The 27,467-nt window shown below is 39.7% G+C and overlaps 1 long non-coding RNA gene across 4 annotated transcripts in view; it reads right to left on the bottom strand.

Annotated features, from left to right (window-relative positions):
* The window catches only part of LOC106504490 (uncharacterized), a 754,869-nt gene that overhangs the window by 480,041 nt on the left and 247,361 nt on the right, over positions 1-27,467 (bottom strand). Inside the window, exon 3 of one of the 4 annotated variants that reach the window (XR_014810930.1) lies at positions 7,034-7,092. The exons of the other annotated variants lie outside the window; for them this stretch is intronic. This is a non-coding gene — a long non-coding RNA (uncharacterized LOC106504490). The remainder of the gene's footprint in view (positions 1-7,033; positions 7,093-27,467) is intronic. 4 annotated transcript variants of the gene reach the window in all.

Raw genomic sequence — 27,467 nt, 5'->3', positions numbered from 1 at the left:
GAACCTCGCAGGGCTTGTGTCTACAGGCTGCTCCCATCCTTCCCAGGCAGTAACAGACATTGGCTCTGTCTCCATTTTTCCCTAAATCCCACCACAGAGAATGGAGAACACTTAAAAAAAAAAAAAAATCAGAGTTCCCGTCGTGGCTCAGTGGTTAATGAATCCAACTAGGAAACATGAGGTTGTGGGTTCGATCCCTGGCCTCACTCAGTGGGTTAAGGATCCAGTGTTGCCGTGAGCTGTGGTGTAGTTGCAGATGTGGCTGTTGTTAGGCCGTGTGGCTGTGGCCTAGGCCAGCGGCTACAGCTCCGATTAGACCCCTAGCCTGGGAACCTCCATATGCCACAGGAGCGGCCCTAGGAAAGGCAAAAAGACAAAAAGACAAAAAAAAAAAAAAAAAAAAAAAAAAAAAATCAGTGTCAAAAACACCAGCCTGTCTCGTAGCTGATAGGCAAGGCCCTCCTCGGGCCCCATGGACAGAGATTAATACTCGATTTCAGTTCCTGCTTGCTCTCATCCTTCCTGATTCTTGGAAAAGTTAGTGAGGGAAACTAAACCAAAAAGAGACAAGAAGTTGCTTTGGAGCTTCTGCTGAAAACTCATGAATTGAATACATGTAAAATTTTTAAATCGTTTCTTTCCTCACATACTTTGAGCACCTAGAATGCCCCAGGCTGTGTGCTAATCCCTTTGCACATGGTATCCTCTTCCATCCTTGTAGTAGCCTTTGAAATAACACCTGAGGGAGTTCCCATCATGGCGCAGCGGAAACGAATCAGACTAGAAATCATAAGGTTGCGGGTTCAATCCCTGGCCTCGCTCAGTGGGCTAAGGACCCGGTGTTGCCGTGAGCTGTGGTATAAGAAGCAGACTCGGCTTGGGTCCTGCGTTGCTGTGGCTGTGACTGTGGCTGTGGCCGGCAGCTGTAGCTCCAATTGGACACCTCTCCTGGGAATCTCCATATGCCGCAAGTACAGCCCTAAAAAGCAAAAATAAAAATAAAAATAACGACTGAGCTAGTAAGATGCAGGATGGACCAGAAGCTCAGCTTTCTTAGACTCCAGCTCTCCGTTGTGTTTTTGTGTATAAGTTTAAGAATCATAAGAACCTCTCCCACACAAATTCCCCAAGGGTTCCAGGCCTGGGAAACAGGTCTTGGAAGGCTTGGAAGGGACAGCTGGGGGAAAGAGCCAGAGGTCAGATATGGGGAGGAGCAGGAATGGGGTATTTAGTGGTCTCCTTCACCTCTTGGTTGGAATGACTTAAAAAAAAAATAGAATTATAGGCTTATATAGTCTTAAGCTAAGAAAAGAGACGAAATCACACAGTATATTATTAATAAGAAGATACAAAAATGTATACCTAAATCTGGGATTTTAGCTCCAACTTGCCACTGAAGACTCTAGAAAAGCTAAGTTGTCTCTTGAGAAAAGGGTCTTTCATTGTTTAAAACTACAACACACACACACACACACACTACAGAGGGTAAAATAATAAGCAAGCAATTATTCTCCATCCCCAAATGAACAAATATTGTTTCTTCCTCTAAAAACAGCAGGTTTGCTAAATTGTCCCAAGTAATTGGAGAAAGGGGCCTTTAAAGATGAGATGTTATGTTTTCGATGGTGCCATCTGGTGGATTCATCCTAAAAGTACTGTCTGTTCTCGAAATTAAATTGACAGAAGAGGACAGACTCTAGTCCATAATGAGACATTCGGTCCCTTTTCCCTGTGGCTTTCCATTATTTTCCCTCTGGGCATCTTCCGTCTCCCTTCCATTCCACTACAATCAACTGATCCTTGAAGTTCCCCCTTTCATTTCATAGCCTTTTTGCTGCATGAGAGCCATTTTATGGCAAGATTTATAGCAATGTCAAGAATAAAGAAAACTGTTGTAAAATAACCATGGACAGCATTATAAACTGGCAATAAAATTGGCCATAATGCACAGCTGGTATTTATGCGGGCCACCTGTTCCATTTTTAGCCACTCCTGATCAACTGCTTTTACCCCATTCATTGTGCTTTGAAAGCCCTTTCACTTGCCTTCTCCCCCAAAGTTCTTCTGAAGTGAAATACTTTCTAGAATGTGTTGAGGCCTCATATCAAGCCAAGGTTGCTAGTCCACATAGCCATAACTATGCTAGAGGCCCATCATGGCTGATTCTTGCTTCTGAGTCTTGGCGTTCTGCCAAAATCCAGGTATCAGACAGAAGAAAATTTCACCAAAAACTCATGTCAGCTGTAAAATACGATTGAATACCAGCACGCATATTCATATAAAAAATAGATAAAATGTTCAAGGAGCTATATACTTCTCCAAATCTTTGGGGAAGGTACTAGATCCATCATTTGTAGAAGCGGTTCCCAATTCAGTAAAAGTTGACAATTTTACACGTTATCGCTAATCCTGGTAACAACTCTGCAAGATTGCTTGAATAAATTACTCGTTGCCTCTATGGCATCAGTAAGTAATTCTACCAACCTCAGTTTAGAAGTTGGCCTATCAACTGCGTAGTAATGTTATGAGAATTCAAAGGAATAGTAGTAATACCAAGATTTACCAAGCCCTTATTCTGTGTTAAGCACCTTTATGAGAGCTCTCCACATATTAACTCATTTTATATGTCATGGGTCACCTATTATGTACTATTAATATGCCCAGTTCATAAAAGAATGCTGAGACCCAAAGAAGTTAAGTAGCTTGCTGAAGGCCACAAGCTAATAAGTGACAAAGTCAGGATATAAACCCAAAAAAGTTAAACACCAGAGCACAATGTTATTTCAACAAATAATTGTGAATACTATTTTAATGATTAATTTTTAAAAAATCAGTGAGTGAAGTCAGAATGCATGTTGGAGTAAAGACTTTCAAACTAAAAATTATCTTCCTAGAAACAATGAGAAAGTTGGCAAAAATTGCCAATATCAACCAAAAGCTTGCAGCAGTTGGTAAAGTATCTATTTAAAAAACAGCTGAATCTTGCTGAGAACAATAGCTTTGTGGTTTTTAATTCAACTGAATTCCATCCCTCACTCTCTAGCTCTGCTGTAACCTTGAAAAATAATCCCCAGTGCTGCCTTGGTGCCACCAGAGGGAGCAAAATGGACCTGGAGCCTTTTCAAAATTTCATTTCCAAATAATTATCATCTGATCTATCTAGTCAGCCCTGCCTTAGTGATTCCCTTGAAAACTCCACTTGCAAGGCTGTCTCTATTTAACCTGATTTAGAGATCTACTGGTTGCAGATGTTTAAGGAAATCCCTGTCCATTATTAACTGACCACTAAGCAAACCAAGTCCAGATTTCAGTGGCCATAAATGATGAAGAATACAGACTTTGTAGAACTAGTTTAGAAAAGATTCTAAATAAACAAAAATAACATAAAGCATAAACAACAGACACTCTGGTGTGGGGAGAGAATTTTATTTCTGAAGGTGCTACATTATATTATTTTAAATGACCAGTTTTCAAGTGAAATTTCAATGAATTTGAAGAACTAAGAGAATATGGATTTTTTTTCTGCTCTTTTTGCTGAACTTCAATCTACTCATCATTTTTTAAATTATAGTAGATTTACAATGTTCTTTCAATTTATGTTGTACAGCAAAGTGACCCACTAATACACATATGTACATTCTTTTTTTTTTCCTATACTATTTTCTATTATGTTATAACTTAAGAGACTGGACATAATTCCTTGTACTGTACAGTAGGACCCCATTGCTTATCCATTCCAAATGTAATGGTTTGCATCTACTAACCCCCAAGTCCCTGTCCATCCCACTACCCCCTTACCCCTGGCAACCACGAGTCTGCTCTCTGTGTTTATGATCTGCTTCTGTTTTATAGATAGGATCATTTCTGCCATATTTTAGATTCTACATATAAGTGATATTATGTAGTACTTGTCTTTCTTTTTCTGACTTACTTCACTTGTATGAGAATCTCTAGTTCCATCCATGTTGCTGAAAATGACATTATTTTGTTCGTTTTATGGCTGAGTAGTATTCCATTGTGTATATGTACCACACCTTCTTAATCCATTCAAATATCAGCGGACACTTGGGTTGTTTCCATGTCTTGGCTATTGTGAATAGCACTTCAATGACACAGGAGTGCATGTATCTTTTTTTTTTAATTGACTAATTTTATTTATTTAATTTTTTATTAAAGTATAGTTGATTTACAGCATTTCTTGAATTTCTGTTGTACAGAAAAGTGACCCAATCACACACAGTTCCCTATATTATACAGTAGGGCCCCACTGCCCATCCATTCCAAATGTAACAGTTTGCATCCAAAAACCCCAAACTCCCTGTTCATCCCATTCCCTCCCCTCTCCCCACTGAGAACCACGAGTCTGCTCTCCTTGGGCATGATCTATTTCTGTTTTGTAGATAGGATCCTCTGTACCATATTTAAGATTCCACAAATAACTGATATAATATGGTATTTATCTTTTTCTTTCTGGCTTACTGAACTTAGTATGAGAATCTATAGTTACATCCATGTTGCTACAAATTGCATTAGTTTGTCTGACAACCCACTGAATGGGAGAAGAATCTTTGCAAATGATGCAACAGACAAGGGCCTAATCTCCAAAATATACAAACAACTCATACAAATCAACAACAAAAATAAACACATAGCCCAATTGAAAAATGGGCAGAAGAGCTAAATAGACATTTCTCTAAAGAAGACATACAGATAGCCAACAGGCACATGAAAAAATGCTAAACATTGCCAATCATTAGAGAAATGAAAATCAAAACTACAACAAGGTACCACCTCATACCAGTCAGAATGGTCATCATTAACAAGACAACAAATTACAAATGCTGGAGAAGGTGTGGAGAAAAGGGTACCCTCCTTCACTATTGCTGGTTATAACAAGTAAATTGGTATAACCACTTTGGAAAACAGTATGGAAGTACCTCAGAAACCTAAATATGGAACTACCATATAATCTAGCAATCCCACGCCTAGCCATATATCAAAACAAAACTTTTGTTCAAAAAGATACATGTACCTCTATGTTCATCACATAACTATTGACAATAATCAAGAAATGGAAACAACCTAAATGTCCATTGACAGATGAATAGATTAAGAAGACGTGGTACATATGTACAATGTGTACAGCTGTAAAAAATATGGCCTTTTAAAAGGACATAAAGTGATTAATAAAAATTTTTCCCTGAGGAAGCAGAGACAATTTTAAAGAGAGTTCTTTAAATCAGCCATTTAAAACATATTCTAAACTCCAAAGAAAATGAAGTCTAAAGAACTAAAGGAAAATGTAAAAACAATGTCTCACCAAATGAAAGAATATTCATAAAGGGATAAAAATTATATATTAAAAACATAAATTCTGGGGCTGAAAAATACAATAACTGAAATGAAAAATTTACTGTGAAGTATAGCATCAAATTTGAGCAAACAGAAGAAAGTATTGCAAATTTGAAGATGCACCAACTGATATCACCTAGTCTGAAGAACAGAAAGTAAAATTAAAAAATTAACATAGCATTAAAAGCCTGTGTGACAACATCAAGCAAACCAACATATGTAACACATCTCAGGAGGGGAGAAAGAAAAAGGAACAGAAAGAATACTTGAAGAAATATGGCTCAGGAGGTGCCATAGTGGCTCACCAGTAACAAACCTGACTAGGATCAATGAGGATGAGGGTTCATTCTCTGGCCTCGCTCAGCGGATTAAGGATCCAACATTGCCGTGAGCTGTGGTATAGGTCACAGATGCAGCTCAGATCTTGCGTTGCTGAGGCTGTGATGTAGACCAGCACTATAGTTCTGATTTGACCCCTAATCTGGGAATTTCCATTTGCTGTGGGTGCTGCTCTAAAGGCAACCAAAAAACAAAAGAGAGAGAGAGAAGAAGAGAAATATGGCTTAAAAATTGCAAAATTTGAAGCAAAACATTGACCTACCCATTCAGGAAGCTCAACAAAGACCAAGTAGGAAAAATAAACTCAGATACACAGCCAGACACATCATAATACAAACTGTTGGAAGACGCAGGCAAAAGAGGATATTGAAATCACAGAGAGAAGAAAATTATCATGTGTAAGGATCCTCAATCAGCTGTTTTCTCATCAGAAACCATGGAGACCAGATGTTGGAAGACATATTCAAAGTGCTGACAACAACAAGAACAACAAAAAAAGCCTGTTGACAAATAATTTTATATCCAGCAAAAGTATCCTTACAAATGAAGAATAAATTAGGATACTCCCAGACAGAAAAAAACTGAATTTCTCACTAGACCTGCCCTGTAAAATGTCCTACAGACTGAAATGAAAGGACATTAGAAAACAACTCAAATCCACATAAAAAAAACAAGGCCCCAGGAAAGGTAATGACATAGGTAAATATAAAACACTATATAAATGTATTTTTTATTATAACTCTTTGTTTATCCTATCTAATTTAAAAGAAAGCTGTATAATCATAATTATAAATCTATGTTGATGGGTATACTCTGTACAAAAAACTAATTTCTACAGTAATAAAAGCACAAAGGAGGAGGCCGTGGCATAGCCATATAGAAGTAGTCTTTCTATACTACTATAATTAAGCTGGCATTAATACAAATTGCATTCTAATAAGTTAAGATGTAAATTGTAATCCCCAGGGCCAACACAAAAGGAGTCAATTAAAACACATAGTAAAAGAACCATCAAGGAAATCAAAATAAAACACTAGAAAATATATATCTATATAACACAAAAAAGTCAGTAATGAGGATAAAAAGACATAGGATAAATAGAATACAGATAGCAAGATTGCAGATATAAACCTACATAAAAGACATGGATACAAAATAATTAAGCTCTATTAAAAGGCAGAGCTTGGCAGAATGAGCTTTTTTTTTTTTTTTTTTTTTTTACAAATTCAATAACCTAAACTTTGACTTTGAAAAACAAGAAAACAAAGAGCAAACTAAAACAAGGGGAAGCAGGAGAAAGACCAAATTACTGAAACCAAGAAAGAGAAATGTTACTACCTACCTTTTAGAAAGAAAAGGAATCACAGGGAATACTATAAACAATTGTAAATGGATATATTCCTAGAAAGACAAAAAAACAGCTTAACTTACTTAAGAAGAAAAAAAATCTGAATATACTTAAAGCAAGAAAAGAAATTGATTACTAGCCAAAAAAAATTCCCACAAAGAAAATCAAAAGACCAAATGACTTCACTGGTGAATTCTATCAAATATTTAAAAATGAATTAATACCAACCCTTCACAAACTCTTCAAAAAAAAGGAAAAAATAAGGGGAAATTTCTGAACTTAATTTTTGAAGTCAGTATTACCCTGATACCAAAACCAAATGAAGATATCACCAGAAAAATACAGACCGGCAACTCTTATGAATATGGATGCAAAAATCCTCTACAAAATACTAGCAAACCAAATCCTGCAAATATATCAAGGATTATACTCTATGAACAAGTAGAATTTATACCACAAATGCAAGAGTAGTTCCATATATAAAAATTAATTCATGTAATACACAGTATTAATAGAACAATGACAAATAACTATGGTAATCTCAGATAAAGAAAAAATAACAAAATACATCACAACTTCAAAACAAAAATATTCAACAAGTTAGGAGTAAAAGAGAATTTTCTCAACCTGATAAAATGGATATATCAAAACCCCATTCTAATATATCTCACTTAATGGTAAAAGGCTATAAGTTTCCTCCTGATGATCAGTAATAAAACAAGGATATTTACCCTTAACAATTCTATTTAAATTGTTCTAGAGATTTGAGCTTGAGCAATTTAGGAAAGCAAAAGAAATAAAAGGAATTCAGATTGGAAAGGAAGATGTAAAAACAGATGATAAGATCTTGAACATAGAAAATCCTAAAAAATCCACCAAAAAAAGAAAAACAATCACCAACAACAAACTATTATAGCTAATTAACACATTCAGTAAGGTTGCAGGACATAGGATCAAAATACTATAGTTTGTTGCATTTCTATATATTAGCAATGACCAATCCTAAAAGAAATTAACAATTTTATAATAGCATCAAAAAGAACACAATTTAACAAAAAAATAATAAATTTAACAAAAGAAACGCAAGTCGTATACAATGAAAACTACAAAACATTGCTGAAAGTAAAAAGATCTAAAAATGGAAAGATATCCTACATTCATTGATAAGAAGACTAGATATTTTTAGGATGGCAATACTCCCCAAATTTCTCTACAGATTAAATATAATTCTTATCAAAATTGCAACTTCCTTTTTCTGCATGAATTGACAAGATTACAAAGTTCATATGGAAATGAAAGTGACCTTGAATGGTCAAACAATTTTGAAAAGAAAAAGAATGTGACTGGGTCACTTTGCTGTACAGTAGAAAACTGACAGAACACTGTCAACCAACTATAATGGAAAAAATAAAAATCATTTAAAGAGAAAAAAATAGAAAAGTATTACTAAATATAATAAAGTCTTGCATTCACTTCTTTTTCAAAAAAAAGGAAAAGAATGTTTGAAGACACACACTCCCAATTTCAAAACCTACTGCAAAACTTCAGTAATCAAGATAACTTGATATTGGTGTAAGAACAGACACAAAGATCAATGGAACAGAATTGAGAGCCTATTCACCTATATCCATTAACCTATGATAAATTAATTTTTAACAAGTGTCAAAATCATTCAATGGTGAAGGAATAGTCTTTTCAACAAATAGTGTTTTTTAGACAAAAGTTATTGGAGTACACTTGACTTACAATGCTGTGTTAGTTTAAGGTATACAGCAAAACGAATTAGATATACATACATACATACATGTATATATATATATATATATATATATATATACACTCCATTCTTTTACAGATTATTTCCCCACAGAGGTTATCACAGAGTTTTGAATAGATTTCCCCATGCTAGAGAATAAGTCCTAGTTATCCATCAATTTTGTATATAGTAACGTGTATATACTACTCCCAGTTTCCCAATCCATCCCTCCCCGCAATATCTCCTCCCCGCAATATCAACCATAAAGTTGGTTTCAAAACCTTTGACCCTGTTTCTGTTTTGTGAATAAGTTTTTTTGTGTCATATTTGATTAGATTCTACATATTAGTGATCTCATATGATATCTATCTTTGTCTGACTTACTTCACTTAGTATATAATCTCTAGATCCACCAATGTTGCCTCAAATGGCATTATTTGTCTTTTTTATGGCCAAGTAATATTAAAGATTGTATATCCTTATAATGGACAATTATTCACCCCTACAAAGGAATGAAGTGCTAATCATGCTACAACATGGACAAACCTTGAAAAAAGTATGCTAAGTGGAAGAAGTCAGACACTGAAGATCACATAAGTATGATTCCACTTATATGCCATGTCCAGAATAGGCAAATGCACAGAGACAGAAAGTAGATTTGCAATCAGGGGCTGGAGGGAGAAGCAAATGGAGAGTGACTGCTAATGGGAACCAGGTTTTTCTTTGAGATAACAAAAATGTTCTGGAATTATATAGTAGTGATGGTTGCATAATCTAGTGAATATACTAAGAAACACTGAATTGAATACTTTAAAATGATGAGTTTTATGTTATGTGAATTACATTTCAATTTTTAAATATATTCTTAGAATCACATAAGCATTTTACATTTATGTAGTGATATGCAGCTTCCAAATTTCTGTTTCATACAGTTTATGGTCTGACCTTCACATTCTTATGCTATATGCAAGGTAAGCCCTATGACCTCATGGTCATTTTGGGGGTCCAGAGCCTTTTCTTTTACCCTCTGTCAAATCCCAGGGCATTGTCATGGTCTGCCCAGTCAAAACTGAGTCATTCCAAAACCTGGAGCAGAGAAGACTTCCCAGATTCCCCTGGAGAGAACTTTAACATATGGCAGCTATCTCCTTCGGATAGAGGCTCAAAAATGTAATCTAGCCATGTGCCTAGTATCAGAGAAAACAGATTTTGGTGGACAGGCTTCACTATTTGCCAAATATATTAAAATTTCTAGGCAAAACACATTAGAGGGCCAATCTGTTAATCACTACCCATTTTGCAGCACATCTGGAGATGACCATGACCACCTGTCATAAGAATTCAACTCCTATGTCTCATCTTCAAGTCCCTCCATAATCTATCCCTACCTCACTCAGACTGCTCTGTGAACCCTAATCCTCACCTCATTACATACTCTGCTTCAGCAGGGTCTACCAGCAAGTGCTGATCATTCTAGCCCTTCCCTGTTGCTTACATGTTTGTCCAGCTCCCTTTATTACATCTAAAATTTGCCCTTCCTCCAAGTCCAGTTCAAGTGCATCCTGTTCTGTAGAGCCATCCTTGACAAACAGTTTTTGTATGGCTATGTCTCCCTGAGCATTTTTTTCTTTTTCATAATTCTATTGGAGTATAATTGACTTATAATGTTGTATTTGTTTCACATGCACAGAAAAGTGAATCAGTTATATACATATACATATACTCATATTTCCTATATAGGTTATCACAAATTATTGTTGGAGTACAGCTGACTTACAATGTATTAGTTTCATGCGTATAGCAAAATGAATCAATCTTTTCTGGTTCTTTTTTCTTATATGGGTTATTATGAACTATTGAGTAGATTTTCCTGTGCCATACAGTAGGTTCTTGTTAGTAACCTATTTTACAGAATAATGTGTATATGTTGTTCCCATCCTCTTAATTCCTCCCTCTTCTCCCCACTGTTTGTCCTATGGTAGCCATAAGATTGGTTTTGAAATCTGTGAGTTTGTTTTTATTTTGTGAATAAGTTATTTTGTATCATATTTTATTAAATTCCATATATAAGTGATATCATATAATACTTGTCTTTGAGTTATTTTGCTCAGTAGGATGATCTCTTGGTCCATCTATGTGGCTATAAATGGCACTATTTCATTCATTTTATGGCTAAGTAATATTCCAATATATATATATATACATACCATATTTTGTTTATCCAATCCTCTGTAGATGACATTTTTGTTGCTTCCATGTCTTGACTGTTGTAAATAGTGCTGCAATGAACATTGCGGTGCATGTATCCTTTCAAATTATGGTTTTCTCCAGAAATATGCCCAGGAATGGGATTGCTGGATCATATGGTAGTTTTATATTTAGTTTTTTAAGGAACCTCCATACTCTCCTCCATAGTTGTTATACCAATGTCATTCCCACCATCCTTGATCTGACTCTTTCTCAGCCCCTGAGACAACCACTCAAGAAAGCCTCCACCTCAGACAGTGTCTACCTTCTCTAAAGCAGCATCTTAGTCTTACATAGCAGAGAAGTCGGTATAATATTATACAAAGCAACTCCACCCACCACAACTACACACACAGGCCTTCCCTTAGTCACGACTTAAAGCCAATCTTTCTGCTTTCATTCAAGATGAGAATAAGAAAGTACCAAGTGCACCACTTGTTTTTCACAAGTTCATATTGGCCATTTCCAGACCAGCCACAAGGTCATGGAGACAGCTGGGTTTTGCTGCCTGAACTGGTGAAACATCACTCCTGCTGCAATGCCTCAGGATATGTGTGGGGTGAGGCTGCCTAGGGTACAGGCTTAATGCAGTCGCACAGCCTATTCAGAGCAAAAACCTCCCAAAATCCTTTGCTGTGTCTTCAGGCCACCACCCCAGGCATGGAGTTTCTGGGAGTATTTTCTCTGCTGGGTTTGATGAAGCAAGGGGAAGTTTGCAGAATGTTAAGTGAAAGTAAATTCCAGGCAAATCTTCTTCTTCTTCTTTTTTTTTTTTTAATTTTTCACCCAAAACAGATGAATAAAATGCAAGGCAGCCTGATCAGGAGCAAAAGCCAAACCAAAGCTGGCTGAGCTTCGGAAAGACCCATGCTCAGCACAGTGCTAAAGCACTGAGGGTCATCAAGGACCTCAGTCTGGATGCGAAGCAGCTCTCCTGGACATGACTTTCAAAGCTGAGATGAATGAGTAGCACATGCAGGGGCCAGGAATTAATCCTCCTAATGGACTCCACATTGCTCCCTTCCTCATTAACGTGCTTTACCCAGTTTGTGGCCTCTGAATTTTAAGAGAGATGTCAAGACCTGGAGATGGTCCAGGGAAAAGCAATAAAAATGATTAAAGGGCAGGGAAGCAGTTCTGAGAAAAGGTGAGTGGAAAATTAGAGGCTGGAGGAGGCAAGGACACCAGTGACTCTAGCCATGGCCTTTGTCTGAATAAAAGGTCAGGTGCATCCAAGCCCTGGAAAACTCACTCCACACTCAGCTGCATCCAATGGAACTTAATGTCTAGGTATTTTGAAATAATTTCTTTTAAAAGTTAAAAAACATTTTTTTTTCCATTTTCATCCAGCTTGTGTTGTGTCAACCCAGTCTGAGTCTAATCAAGCACAGACATTCGCCTCCTGACAGTTATCTCTACCATGTGCTGGTTTTGTGTTTCATGAATTGAAATGAACACAGGGACTTGAGGAGTCTAACCTTTCAAATAAAAAGAGGGCAAAGTAAATGTGGGAATTCCAAGGCTGGCCAAAGAACATGTTTCAGAGGGAACACAAGAGAAATATAGGGGGTGAAGAAAGGCAAAGAGGTCAAATGCTCTGTGGGTCAACTGTGGTCGACCAGCTGTCTTAGGTGGATACAGCCACCAGGGATAAGTAAGCCATAGTGCGTACCTTCAAGGTGCATTAGGTGAACGAAACCAGGCAGTGTGAGAAGTGTCCAGATGGGGTCAGAGGTAGGAGCTATGGACACACAGATGAGGACCACCTACCTCCTTCTGGGCAAGGATTCTCTGATCTAATCTGAGAGGCATTTTCTTCCTGACCCTGAGTATTTGAAGTGAACTTTCCTGCCCAAGATTGCTAAGTCAGTGAGTAGGGAGTAAAGTACCAGCTCAAGGACCAGGTGCCATAGCAATGCAGCCAGGATGGATCTGAGACAGCAGCTCTAAAGTTATCTCAGCTTATCCATTTAAAGGATCATCTCCTCTTGGCTACCTAAAGAGAAACTAACAGTCATCAATGACACTGAGGACCCACCACGTGTGAGATATTGTAGAAAAAGAGTCCATTCATCAGTTCAATGATTCATACCATGCACTTCTTTGTCCACACAAGTATGCCTACATCTCTGAGTCTTCTGATCACTTCCGTTATTACCTGACATGACTGTTCTAGGATATCTACTTCACTTGTCCTCCTTTGCTGTCTCCAAGCTCCCAAGAACCATGCTAGTTGTATGTTAGCATCATCTCCCAGATGGTCAATTAAATGCTAATCCTGTAGCATGGGTGCGTGATCCCTGTCAAGAGGTTATTCCTTACCCAATGTTATACTCCAACACTGTCTCCTCCATCCAGAAGCTAAGCACCCTGGCCCGTGAATACTCCCCTGAGCGCTCCTGACACCAGCGGATGAGGTTCTTCAGCATTTTTGTGGTAGAGTCCCTCTCCTCTTTGCCATCCCAGGCCATAAATGGCAGCTCAGGTTGTACCATTGATCTGGAGGTCAGGTCAGGTCATCCACTTACCCTGGAGGAAGGCACTTTCACTGCCAGCTGGCTTGTAGTGACCCAGCCCCCCAAATTCCATTTTTAAATCTGCTTCCTCAGAGGACTGCTGGCACCTATGGCTGTTGGTTAGATTCCTCAGGAAACAGGCTTTGATGTCTGAAGCTGAGTAGTCCTGAATTGAGGCAAGTTTGTCAGGCTTTCAGGCCCCTCCATTGATGAGTTCTTGGATACAAACTGCCCCCAGAGAAGGGGTGCAGTTGTGGGTGAGAGAGCTCCCTTTATTTTCTCTCTCTCTTTTTTTTTTTTTTTTTTTTTTTTTAGGGCTATACCCATGGCATATGGAAGCTCCCAAGGTAGGGGTTGAATCAGAGCTACACCTGCTGGCCTGTGCCACAGCCACAGCTACAGCAACTCAGGATCCAAGCCATGTCTATGACCTATACCACAGCTCATGTCAATGCCAGACCCTTAACCCACTAAGTAAGGCCAGGGATCACACCTGCATCCTCATGGATACTAGTCATATTGTTTCCACTGAGCCACAGTGGGAACTCCTAAGAGAGCTCCTTTTAGACACAGAGAAGACAGCTCCTGTAGAGGGACATGGTTGTGAGTGGTCAGCAGTAGCACCCTTGGCAGTTATGGGAAGAAGGGCCTTGGAAATATATATTTTTTATTTTTTTATTTTTTTAGGGCCTCACCTGCGACATATGGAAGTGCCCAGGATAAGAGTTGAATTGGATTAGAGTAATGACAGTAAAAAATAAATAAATAAACAAATGGGACCTAATTAAACTTAAAAGTTTCTGCACAGCAAAGAAAACCCTAAACAAAATGAAAAGACAACCCACAGAATGCGAGAAAATCTTTGCAAATGAATTGACTGACAAGGGATTAATCTCCAAAATTTATAAACACCTTCTGCAGCTCCATACCAAAACAAACAACCCCATCCAAAAATGGGCAGAAGATCTAAACAGACAGTTCTCCAAAGACATACAGATGGCCAAAAAACACATAAAAAGATGTTCAACATCACTCATTATTAGAGAAATGCAAATCAAAACCACTCTGAGGTACCACCTTAAACCAACCAAAATGGCCATCATCAAAAAGTCTATAAACAATAAGTGCTGGAGAGGGTGGGAGAAAAAGGAACCCTAGTACACTGTTGGTCGGATTGTAAATTGGTGCAACCACTGTGGAAAACAGGATGGAGATTCCTCAGAAAACTAAAAGTAGAACTACCATTCGATCCAGCAATCCCACTTCTGGGCATCTATCCAGAGAAAACCATGACTCGTAAAGACACATGCACTCCAAGGTTCATTGCAGCTATTTGCAATAGCCAAGACATGGAAACAACCTAAATGTCCATCGACCGAGGAGTGGATCCAGAAGATGTGGTACATATACACAATGGAATATTACTCAGCCATTAAAAGGAACAAAATACCGGCATTTTTAGCAACATGGATAGACCTAGAAATTATCATTCTAAGTGAAGTCAGCCATAGAATGAGACACCAACATCAAATGCTTTCAAGGACATGTGGAATTGAAAAAAGGACAGGATGAACTTCTTTGCAGAACAGATACTGACTCACAGACTTTGAAAAACTTACGGTCTCTGGAAGAGACAGTTTGGGGGGTGGGGGGATGCACTGGTGTTGTGACACGGAAGTCCTATAAAATTGGATTGTGATGATCATTGTACAACTATAAATGTAATACATTCATTGAGTATTAAAAAAAAGAAGAAGAAAAAAAAAGTTGAATTGGAGCTCCAGCTGCCGGCCTACACCACAAGCCACAGCAATGTGGGATCTGAGCCACATCTGAGACCATGCCGCAGAGCAATGCCATATCCTTAACCCACTGAGCAAGGCCAGGGATCGAACCCAAATCCTCTCAGACACTAGTCGGATTCTTAACCCCCTGAGCCACAAGAAGAACACCCAGGGGGGCCTTGGTCTTAAAGGGAGATTGAGGCACCATAACTCAGCATCTACAAGAGCATCTTAGTCTAAAACATTCCAAGAAGCTCATAGACACTCATACCACAGAGGAGGTGAAGAAAGAGAAATAAAATAAAATTGCATTTAGTACTCACAATGCAAATAAGTGGGACCCTATAGGGCTTTTCCAGGACAGACCCCCTCCCCACTATCCTCTGGTTCAGCTCCTCTCTGAAGTATTTAGGTAACAGTAGCTGATGCACATTTCCTGACTTGTTTTTACAGATGCTAAAACCACCAGCCAACAGGAGAAATTCACTACTTGATGACGATGAGCCTTTATCCCCCAAACCTATTGGAACCTAAGGACTGATGATGTTAACCCCTGTGTAATCACCTGTTACCTCACCATCAACTAATCAGAAAATTGTCATACCCTGCCACTCCCTTTCCTCACCTTGCCTTTAAAAAGGAGATCCTGATTTTTATAAAGGGTTCCCTCAGAGGCAGGCATTGCTCTAGGCCCTTGGAGACAGGGAGATGGAAAGACAGAGTTCCTGTTTTCAAGGAGCTTAAATCCTTGGGAGATAAACGTGCAAATAAACAGTAGAGCTACAGTAAGATTACTACTTCCCCCAGGACAATCCCTCCCAGGACCGGGCTTCTCAAGCCCCTGCACTTAATAAAGAGATTTTCTCTCTCAAAGAAACATTGTACTTTGCATTAGTAGAAGCCACTGTAAGTCAAGGTGAAGAAATCGAGGCCACTTGGATACAAAGCAGCAACTGGAGTTTAGGTACCCCTGCTGCATTTAAAACGACCAGGGTGTGATCTGATTTAGCAACGTGTCTTGAAAGGGTTGGAGGTTTCCAGTGCAAGGGCAGCCTAACTCCTGAATGCTGGCTGGCCAGGCCACTCTCCATACAAGACTAGGCATGCTCAGCGCCTTAAAGAAAGAGCAGCAGGCTCTGACCAGCTGGGCATTCCAGTCCTGCCCCAGCTCTTAGGACTCCTGGAGATCGCTCCGACCAGCTTACGAAATCTATATATCTCATCTCCCATACCACACCTGGGGTTTCCTGCTCAACCCTAAAAGCCCGGGTTTATCCATAAGAGTCCTTTGCATTTTTGAGACAAGGGGAAGGATGAAAGCTTGGTTCCAAAGCCAGATAAGTATAAGAGAGTACAGCAAACTGAAATGCTCACTTCTTTGGCTTCCAAATTTTTGTGAACCAGGAAAATGTATCATTGGCCAAAGCAGATGGAAGAATGCCCCTCTAACTAAAATGCTGCAAATTTACTCTGAGGGCATGCCAAACGATAAGAATACAAATTTAGGGATGTTATTTGCAAAATTCACTCCTTAAAAATACCAACTGGAGTTTCCTAGGGGCTCAGTTGGTTAAGGATCTGCCATTGGCAATGCTGTGGCTCTGTTCACTGCAGTGGCACGAGTTTGATCCCTGGCCCTGGAACTTCCACATGTTATGGGCATGGCCAATAAATAAGTAAATAAATAAATATACCAACTAAAAAAAAAAAAAAAAAAAGGAGATCCTACTGTGTCGCACATAGGACTATATATAATCTCTTGGGCTAGACAATGATAGAAGATAAGATAGTAGGAGAAAAAGAACACACACACACACACACACGTACATGTGTGTGTGTGTGTGTGTTTGACTGGATCCCTATGCTATACAGCAGAAACTGGCACAATACTATAAGCCAACTATAATTTTTGAAAAAGAAAGAAAAAAACAAACAAAAAAAGATATTGTGGGAGTTTCCATCGTGGTTCAGCATGTTACGAACCCGACTAGTATCCATGAGGATGCAGGTTCAACCTCTGACCTCACTCAGTGGGTTAATGATCCACAGTGGCCATGACCTGTGGTATAGCCCAGCAGCTCCAGCTCTGATTCAACCCCTAGCCAGGGAACTTCCATATGCCCAGGTGTGGCCCAAATAGGAAAAAAAAAAGGCATTGAATATAAAATTACTAGTATATGATAGCTTGGTAGAAAATATGACTATTGGTGGAAAATATGATTATTTAGAAAATAATGTTAGCATAATAAAATGGAGTTTTTAATAACAACAAAACAAAACAAAATTTTTTTTAATTAAAACAATAAAAACAATTTTCCAAAACCCTTGGGGGAGTGCAGGCTTTTTGAGCACTAGCTGTCCCAGACTTCTTGTACAGCATCCTCCAATAAACACTGCACTTTCCTGTACTACAACCCTGATGCCAATAGATTGGTTTTACTGCATGTGGGTGAAGGGATCCAAATTTGGATCAGTGACAGAAATTTGCCCCAAAGATGCTACACATCTATTAAACCCCACGAGGCACAAACTTGATTGAAAACTTCCAAGTGACCAATAATAAGAGGAAAGATGATCAGATGCACAAAGTCAACAAGATAAAAGCATTCTACACATTCAAGAGCATGACTTCTTTTCTTGGGCTTGAGGTTTAAAACATGTTTCTCCTCTGCTTCCTGATAACGCTGAGGGCCCGTGAAGTAGACGAGAAAGCCTATGATCAGTATAACAGCGATTATTTCATGGCAACTTCTCAGCAACCACCCGAAGCTTATCTCAGGCACAGCACCAAAGAGCAGCAGGGCAAGCAAATTGAAAGTCTGTACCTTTCTTTAAACAGCCCAACTGTACATGAAACTCTTCCCAGGCAATTTTCATCTCAAGTTCCACCTTCTCAGAGAGAAATGTATGAAAACATTCTCAGAGCACCTGTCTATCCGTTGGTAAATTTTTTAAAAAGTAGGTACAATAATTGCAATAATCTGTTGCATTTTTAAAACATTTGTTCAGCAAACAGTCTTTAAAAAAGCAAATCATTTTCATTTGGTTGAAAGGCTGGTAATAAATTAAGACTTTCATGCCCACAGAAAATGATTTTGTGTTTTATTTCCAAATCTCTCCCTGTCAGCATTCAGAGAGACATATTTACGGAAAAAGCAAAACAGATGATCTGGCTGCAGTGCTGAAGGAAGGCCACATCTGTCTCGAGTACCAAGAGTCACTAACTGGGATAAATCTTCCTGTCCCAAAAACATTAGGGCACTGGGCTTCTGGGCCTCATCCCTGAAATGACCTGTGTTTCCAGCTTCCTTTTCCACACAGAGACACTCACCGTGGTCCCAGCCACCCCACTGGCCCCCAGCATCTTTGGAGCCCTGCCCTCCCTTTTTCCTGAAGGATCAGTCCCACTTCCTCTTCTCTCAGGGCACTGATTCACCTATAGTCCTCTTCAATTTGGAGAGGTTGAGCATTACTCTCTCAATATTTTGCTATATTCCAAGTTCATTTTTTTCCCTTTTGAAGGGCTCTGACCTCTCCCATGAGTTGAAGCATCAAGGATCAAATCTGAAACATTTGCCACTCACCTGCCTTCCAACCTTAAAGTAGAGCCACAGAAACAGCACTGGAGAAAGAAGCAGGGCCTTGCCCTTCACGGTTCTCACTGTGCTCTTTCTGGGAGGCAAGACCAAGGCCTTTTTGATCCACTGAAGTCGACAGAAAAGGAATCCCCAGGCTAAAGTCTTGTTATGGCAAGTGGCAAGTTCCAAATCCAACAGGAAGAGAAAGTATTGCTGAGTGCGATCAGCTGCAGACTTTGTGGGGGGGAGCAGGGGGCAGCATGAGAGAGAGCTTGGGGCTGGGATTTTGATGACACTAAATGCAAAATGTCCATCCCCTTTATCTTTGCGGGCTTCACTTCACTGAACTCTTAACAAAGAAGATATGCATAAAGGCTCCCCTCCAAATCTGTTGTGGGGATAAAAAGACAGACTGTCTTTGTGGTTTGGTTTCCTGCCATAGTAGACCCTGAGACCAAGATTCAAGAGCAAGAGATGGATCTGGAGACAAACCTGAGCTAGTGTTTTAGAGCTACCATAAAAATCCCCACAGACTGGGTGTGTTATAGATGGGAATGTATCATCTCAATCTGGAGTTCAGAACTCTAAGACCAAGGTGATTCCTTCTGAAGGCCTTGCTCCTTGGCTGGTACATGGCCGTCTTCTCCCTGCCTTCACATTTACTCTGTTCGTGTCCCTGCCCTAGCTTCTTCTTCCTCAGGACACCATCACATTGGATTAGGGCCCACACTCATGATCTGATTTTAATTCATGAAGGTGTGGACGAAAAATGTCACCTGTCATATCAGTAAACAAATCACGTGGCCATGAGCCACTGCAGCTGCCCCCAACTGTGCACCATGGAGAGGTTCAGAATGGAAAAATTCAGGATACTGGCCCTGGACAGTTAAGGTGCATATCAAAGGAATGAACAATAAGCCCAGGCTCTTGCATCCTCCTATGTAGAGAAAAGCACTAAATTAATTGGCTTGTGATGTCTGGTTTTTGTTTTTGGGTTTTTGTTTTGTTTTGTTTTTCTTGGCTGCACTCTTGGCATATGGAAGTTCTGGGCCATGGATTGAATCCAAGTTGCAGCTTCAGCAACTCAGGATCCTTAACTCACTGTGCCACAGTGGGAACTCTGGGTTTTCTTTAATTAAGAGTAATCGTTTGATGTTTCAACTACTTGGGTTTTGTTGCAGACACTCCTATGTATCCTGGCTCTTCTCATGCCTCTTCAGAGTAGTCCCTCAGAGCTAAGAGGGTGCCTTCCAGTCTTGAAACCTAAGAAAGTCTGACAAATAAAATGTAATTCTTAGCTTTTAAGTTGTGGGGGTTTTTGGTTTGTTTTTCCAGTCAACATCCCTATTCTTCATTGGCTGAAGGTGGTGTTTCTATACGGAAATTCCTTACCAGAAATTTATATATTTCAAACCCCCAGTCCCCCCCCCCCAAATAATCATATGAAGATATAGGAAAATGTGAAAAAGCATTACACATTTGAAAAATCAACATAAAGACATCACTGATTAAAAAAAAAAACCCATTGAGTCATGTGGAGGCAGGAGCAGGCAAGGCTGACAGGTAGAATAGAAGGTTAAGGCTGCTTTTCCAAGAACCAGGCAGGAACCTGTGTGCAGCAGAGAAACATTACAATCCAAACTGTCTTGCTAGTATTGTGGCCCTGTGACAAGGACGTGTTCCTTATCCTGTCTGCTGCTAACGCCATTCTTACAAATGCAATGGATATTAATAAGTTTACATACAGAATATATCTTATACAAGTCCTATGAATGGTGTTGATGATCCAAGAAATAACAAGTTTAGGAAGAAATTATGTATCTTTAAATCTGCCATTTCATCACGTGATTCTGTGCAGTGTTATTAAGCCTGTTAAAAATACTGAATGGTGCATTATTCAACAGTACCCCTTATTGTTCACTGGTGTTTCCCCCCATTTGAATATTTGCTTTAGGCTACAATTCTTTGTAAACACCCCTAAAATACTTTTTAAAATACTATGAAAATACTTTGTAAATACAACTGTAATACAGAGCAATTTAAGATTTTAGTTATTCCCAAGAATTCCCAAGATATTTGTCAGGAATTTAAAAACACTAGTTGAGTCCTCGCCCCACCCCCAGCCCCTGACATCAACCTTCTGACACAGCTCACCTGTGGTCGAGCCCAAATGTTTTCAGGAGGCAGAGTGAAGTCTGCTGACAGGGCCGTGGGGAGAAGCCCAAGATGGGAAGCAGGACCTCAGAAGAGATGTGACATGTATAGAGCATTAACAGCAGTGCTGGGTACATGGGACAGTTCTCAATCACAGCTGGGCATCACCACCTAGGACCATTGTCACATCCCTCCTCATTTGTTCTAAGGCCCATATCTATGTGGGTAAAGTCATCCTTCCTACACCAACACCACTGACACCAGGCAATCCCTTCAGCCGGCCTCAGCCCAATCATTCTGCTGCCTCTGGGTTAAGTCACATATAAACATACTCGGCCAAAGTCTGCTCCAAAGCTGTCCTTCAGGATAGCCATTTCCTATTCTTTTTTTTTTTTTTCTTTCCAAATAAATCCTTCCTCCTTCAGTCTTGTGGACTTAAAAAAAAAAAAAATGCACAGCTTAAAAGCTGAGAATTATGTTTTATTCCATGGACCTGCTGAGGACTTAAGCCTGAGAGGTAGTTCCTTAGATGACTCAGAGGGACCACTCTGGAAAGCTAAGGGAGGGGCCAGGATATTTAGGAATTTTTGCAACAAAAACATGGTAGCCAGAGCATCAAATGATTACTGTTAATTAAAGAAAAAACAAACATCTCAAGTTAATGAATTAGTGCTTTTTTATATATAGGAAGATGCAAGAGTCTGGGCTCATTGAAATCATTCCTTTGATATACACCTTAATTATCCTGGGCCAGTATCCTGAATTTTCCAGCAGCAGCATGGATGAACTTGGAGAGCTTATGCTAAGTAAAACAAGCCAGACAGAGAAGGACAAGTACTGTATGATAATACTTACATGTGGAACCTAAAAAATGCAAGAAAATCATGAATATAACGAAAAAGAAGCAGGCTTACAGATTTAGAGAACAAACTAATGGTTACCAGTGGGAAGAGGAAAGAGAGGGAGGCAATATAGTGGTAGGGGATTAAGAGTTTGAAAGTATTATGTATAAAATAAGCTACAAGGATATATTATACAGTTGGGAAAATGCAGTAAATATTTTATAACACTTATAAATGGCATATAACCTTTAAAATTGTGAATCATGATATTATACACCTATAATTTATATAATGTTATATATTAACTATAATTTCAATTAAAAGTAAATTATAGTTATCCATAATTTTCCTAGGAAATAATGAGAACATGGCAGGCTGAGCTCAAGGATTTCTAAAGACCTCTTAAGTTGTGGAGTTTGGGTGCTAACCTGAAATCAGACTGATGTTCATGAGTTCATATGGTTCATACATGATGAGATAAGCCTCATTTTGCAATGAGATATCTAGAACTGACAACTGTATTAGTCAGGGCCCTCCAGAGAGACAGAACCAATAGGATGGCCATATATAATATATGTAATATATAACATCTCCTATACGTAGAGAATTGTTTCAATGGCCTTAAGTCACACAGTTGCTTGCATTTTCCTGTTAGCACACATTGCTTTTCTAAGCTGATTCATCTTCCTGGGAAGCAAAACCTGGGGCTGGTACTGCGGGCTTTACTTGGTGCCTGTGAGACACTCATGAGCAATTCTCTTGATTTCAGCTTCCAATGATAAAAGAACCATTGTTAATTAACAGTCTCCTAATTAGAGCTTAACATATGTTTGCCTAGAATATATTTTTATTTTATATCAAAGGACCCAGTGGTAAATCAGTACCTACCTCCTAAAAGCTCTTGGCTGCACCTTGAGGAAATTACTTTATTTAATCCACTTGAGACAGGTAATACACATAAAATAGGTGTTATTCTTGCCCTCCTTCTATAATGAGGAAATGGAGGCTCAGAAAGCTTAGGGAGTTGCCCAGTGCCTCTTGTTCTGGCACCATCTACTATAGTAAAATCTATGCCCAAAAGTCAGCAGCATAAAACCATGGCTGTTCAATTCAAAGAGACAATGGGGTGGCTACTTTCTGCTCCACAGTGGTGAATCTTCAGCCAGTTTGGCCCAAATGACTGGAGATGACTGGAACAATGTGACTGGTGGCTTGATTCTGGTTTCTTCTAGATTCCTTGGTTCTATCATATTTGCTCCAGCTGGAAAGTCCATGTGAACAATTTTTCCTCACCCATTCCTGGCCTTGCCTGACATCACTGTCTCCTTCCAGCTTCTCTCTATATCACTAGCTTGGGCTTCCTCACAGCATGATGGCCTTAGGGCAACTGGTCTTCTTGCCTGGCAGTGGACCTTCCCCAGGGCAAAGGTCACAAAAGTCTACATGACTTCTTAAGATGTAGCCTCAGAAATCTCTGCTTGTCACATCTGCCATCGTCTGTTGATCAAGCAAGTCTCTAAAGCCAGCCTAAATTGGACTCCCTCTCTCGATGGGAGGTGTAGCAAAGAATTACAATTTTCTTTCAGCTACCACACCCCTATTTAGTAAGAGGGTGGACAGGAACTTCGAGTCCAGATTTGGTTATCTTCAAAATCCTCCTTTTATCCCTCAATTGCTTTGTCTCTGCCTGTGCCCTCTGTGTGATGGCCAAAGGGTTCCTAATTAGAAGCAGGGCCCGGTCACGATGTAAACAGATAAATAGCTGCAAGAGGGTTATGAGATGATGCCCCAGGACATGTCAGGGTGGGACAATAGGAAGGGCCAGTGCAATGTCTTGCTGGGTAAAAGGGACACCAGTGTCATTGCTCATGCTGCAGGGATCCTGGGGCTTGAGAAGACAGTGTATCAGAACTGAAGGGAAAATGCTAATGACCCATGCTAATGAGAAAGAGGAAACAAGGGAAAGAGTAGAAAAATCAAGTGCATGGGAGGGGAGGTGGAGGGGCTGAGTCTTCCGCTGCAATTTCATCTGGGAAGAAGGGCATCCCTGAAGCCATGGTCAAATGGAGGAAAGCAAGGAATTAGTTCCCCAGGGCCCTTTTTACACCAGCCAAACAGGTGATGACAGGGGCTCCTGTCTTGGAGGAATTCAGAACAAAGTAGAAGGAGTCAGGAGAACACCTTAAAAGCCCATTTATTTCCATTACTCCTGCATTTCATTTTTATTCCCCTGGGGACAATTCTTGGAATTTCTTGGAAAACTAAGAATTACTTTTTTAAACCTGACTGACGTATCCAATCCAAGCCCTTCCATGAGCACCTCTTTATAACTTGGTAGGGCTTCCTACCTGGATTGCAGAAGGAAGCCTCTTTTCTAACTTCTGACAATAGCATTTTCATTCATTTTAAAACTCTGCTTTTAAAATACGGTATTTACTTTCCACACATAGTTGCTTATTTTAACATGTCTGCAGCCTAGTGAGGAGAGGGTGTAAGAATATGTTCACCACGCCTTGTTTGTAGCTTCTGATCAGAAGATCTATTCCCTCTCTTTCTCTTAATAGACCTCTGTTTTTGTTTGGAGTACTGCTGGGCATGAATCATGATTAGTGTCAATCAGTCATGACAATGCCAGTCCCTTGGTCAGCGATCAGTGTAGAGGTGACCTCCCAGTCCTGGCTAATGAGATGTCATGGGACATCAGCTGGGATTTCTAGGTAAAATCCTCCCTCATAAAGAAAGAGAGCAGCAAAATTTCCTTCTTTTTTATGGCTGAGTAGTACTCCTACACACACACACACACACACACACACACACACACACACACGATGGTGTATATCTATTAAATATTCTTTATCTATTATCTATTCATCTGTTAATGAATCCTTAGACATTATTTCATTTTAACAAGATTATAATACGCTTGTTGAATCAGATTGAGTGAGATTTGTTTTGAGGAGAAGAGAGGTTTTGAATCCACTCATTCATTCTACAGAAATTGGTACCTACTATGTGCCATGTGGTGTGCTAGACACTGAAAATACAGAAATAAAGCAAGCATCCCAGATTTCCGGTTGTGGAGCAGCAGGCTAAGTAGCGAACACTGTCTCTGTGACGATTCAGGTTCAGTCTCTGGCCTCACTCAGTGGGTTAAGAATCCTGAATTGCCACACACTGCAGCACAGTTCACAGATGCAGCTCGGATCCTGTGTTGCCATGGCTGTGGCACAGGCTGGCAGATGCAGCTCCTTTTCGACCCTTAGCCTGGGAACTTACAAATGATGCAGGCACAGACATAAAAAGAATAAAAATAAAATAAAAATAAATAAAGCAAGAATCCCCACTCTATTGGAATTTACATTGCAGAAAACAGGGGCTGGATACAAGGGCAAATAGTAAATCAATATACCCTCATAAAAAATAAAATAAAAAAATAAGTGGATTAATAACCAGATGAACTGCTATACTGTCAGGAATGATGGAGGCCATGCCATGTCAGGCATGGTAGGTCACTGAGGGGCTTCCAGGATTTTTTTTTTTTTTTGGTCTTTTTGTCTTTTTAGGGCAGCACCCATGGCATATGAAGATTCCCAGGCTAGGGGTCCAATCGGAGCTGTAGCCACCAGCCTACACCAGAGCCACAGCAACTTGGGATCCAAGCTGCATCTGCAACCTACACCACAGCTCATGGCAACACTGGATCCTTAACCCACTGAGTGAGGCCAGAGATTGAACCTGCATCCTCATGGATACTAGTCGGGTTCTTCCATCATTTCTTGGGGTGGAGTTCCTTACCTGCAAGTTCCCACTGAGCCACGATGGGAAATCTGATGTTTTTATTTATATCGCTTGCTTGCTTGCTTGCTTGATTGATTGATTGATTGATTTTATTTATTTAGTTTGCTTGTAGCATATGCTCTTCATTTGTGTAGATGACTAAAGCTGGAAGGAATTTGGAGGTTGGGTTGTGGAAAACCACTGACAGACCCCCCACAGGCAATGACAGACTAAAACAATGGGGTGGACCTTGTCAGATGAAATTTAGCAAGGATAAGCCCTGCAGCTAAGGAAACCCACCCCAAGAAATGATGGAAGAAATACCAAAAGGGAGACAGGTGGCATGTGCACGACAATTTAGAGGATAGTCAAAAAATAAGTTTAATAGTGGAATGTGGTCATATTTGGGGTTCATTGATAGAGGTGTGTTCTCATTGGGGAGTTGGGTCCTATGGCATTTGTGCTGCCTTCTGCTTTCTTTTTGCATCACTGATGGTGAAGGGAGGGCTATTCACCCTTTTCCTTTGTTTTGGTTGCTGATCTTCAAAGTTCTGTCCTGGCTCGATTCTCCTTACTCTCTCCCATGCTCACCCAACAGGGCTTCAGGCTACTGACCAGCTGGGAATGGTCCCCACACCCGAGGGACACCCATCCCTGAGCCCCAGCTCTTTCATGTACTTGGCTATTCCCTTGGTGATCAAAACCAACAACTCAACAAACTGACAGGTATTGAGTGCTGGGAATTTGCTAAGAGAGAAGCTTTCTGGTACTTTCATACAAAGGCACGCACAGTGGCAACTATGTGAAGAGACATTATTTAGCTTGACTGGAGTCATCATTTCACTGTGTATGTGTATATCAAATAATCTTGTTGTACATCTTAACTATATACAATTTTTATTTATTTATTCTTTTAAAAAACAAGTCAGCAAGTTCAAAACTAAACTTCTAGTCTTTACCTGAAACCTGTGCTACCTTATCTTCAGTATGTCTCATTTCTATGGCCACACCATCACCAGGCACCAGCAGACAAACTGCTATTTTTCCTTTTTACCACTTTTACCCTTGCCTTCCACAACCAGTTATTTACTGGGTGAAAATTCCTCCTGCAGCACCCCCTTTCCTCCTTTCCTTCCCATTGTGTCGGTCTTAGTTCAGCCCCTCGGCATCTGCCACCAAGTTCATGAGAACAGAATCCTAAGTGGGTGACCCAACTCTGAATTAACTTCACTGTAACCCAGTCTTACCATTTTCCTGAAGAGAAATGTTTAGAGTACACAAGTCTGACCATTTCACTCTCTTGTGAAAAATTTTCATGCCAAATTCATGACAATTCTACACTTGGCATACCTAGCTAGGTACTCTGTGGTTTGGCCCCTGCTGCTTTTTCCAATGTTATCTTCTCCCCATTTCATTCACACCCCTCATTACAACCAAGCTGACCTATTTTGAGCCAAACCTATGGCTTGGATATTTTTATATTCACAATACTTCTTTCTGTAATCTGATACCTCCTACATGTGCAATACATTGTAGAGTGGATGGATGGATGGATGGATGAATGAATGAATGAATGAATAATATACTGTGGACCCAAAGACAAAAGTAGCTAATTCAATCTGGGGAGGTCAGAGAAACCCTTGCCAAGTACTTGACATTTGAATGATTCTGAAAGCGTAGGTGGAAAAGGCACTTCATGTATTGAAAATAGCATATGGCAAGACTTAGAGGCATGAAACAGAATAGCATATTCCAGAACTTTCTGTGATTTAAT

Source organism: Sus scrofa, chromosome 7, assembly GCF_054392235.1.
Source record: "Sus scrofa isolate SSC_HxYL_T2T_F1_AM1 chromosome 7, Sscrofa_HxYL_maternal_Yorkshire_Landrace_v2.0, whole genome shotgun sequence".
NCBI lineage: Eukaryota > Metazoa > Chordata > Mammalia > Artiodactyla > Suidae > Sus > Sus scrofa.
Note: the sequence above shows the minus strand (reverse complement) of the source record. Positions and strands in the feature narration are given on the sequence as shown.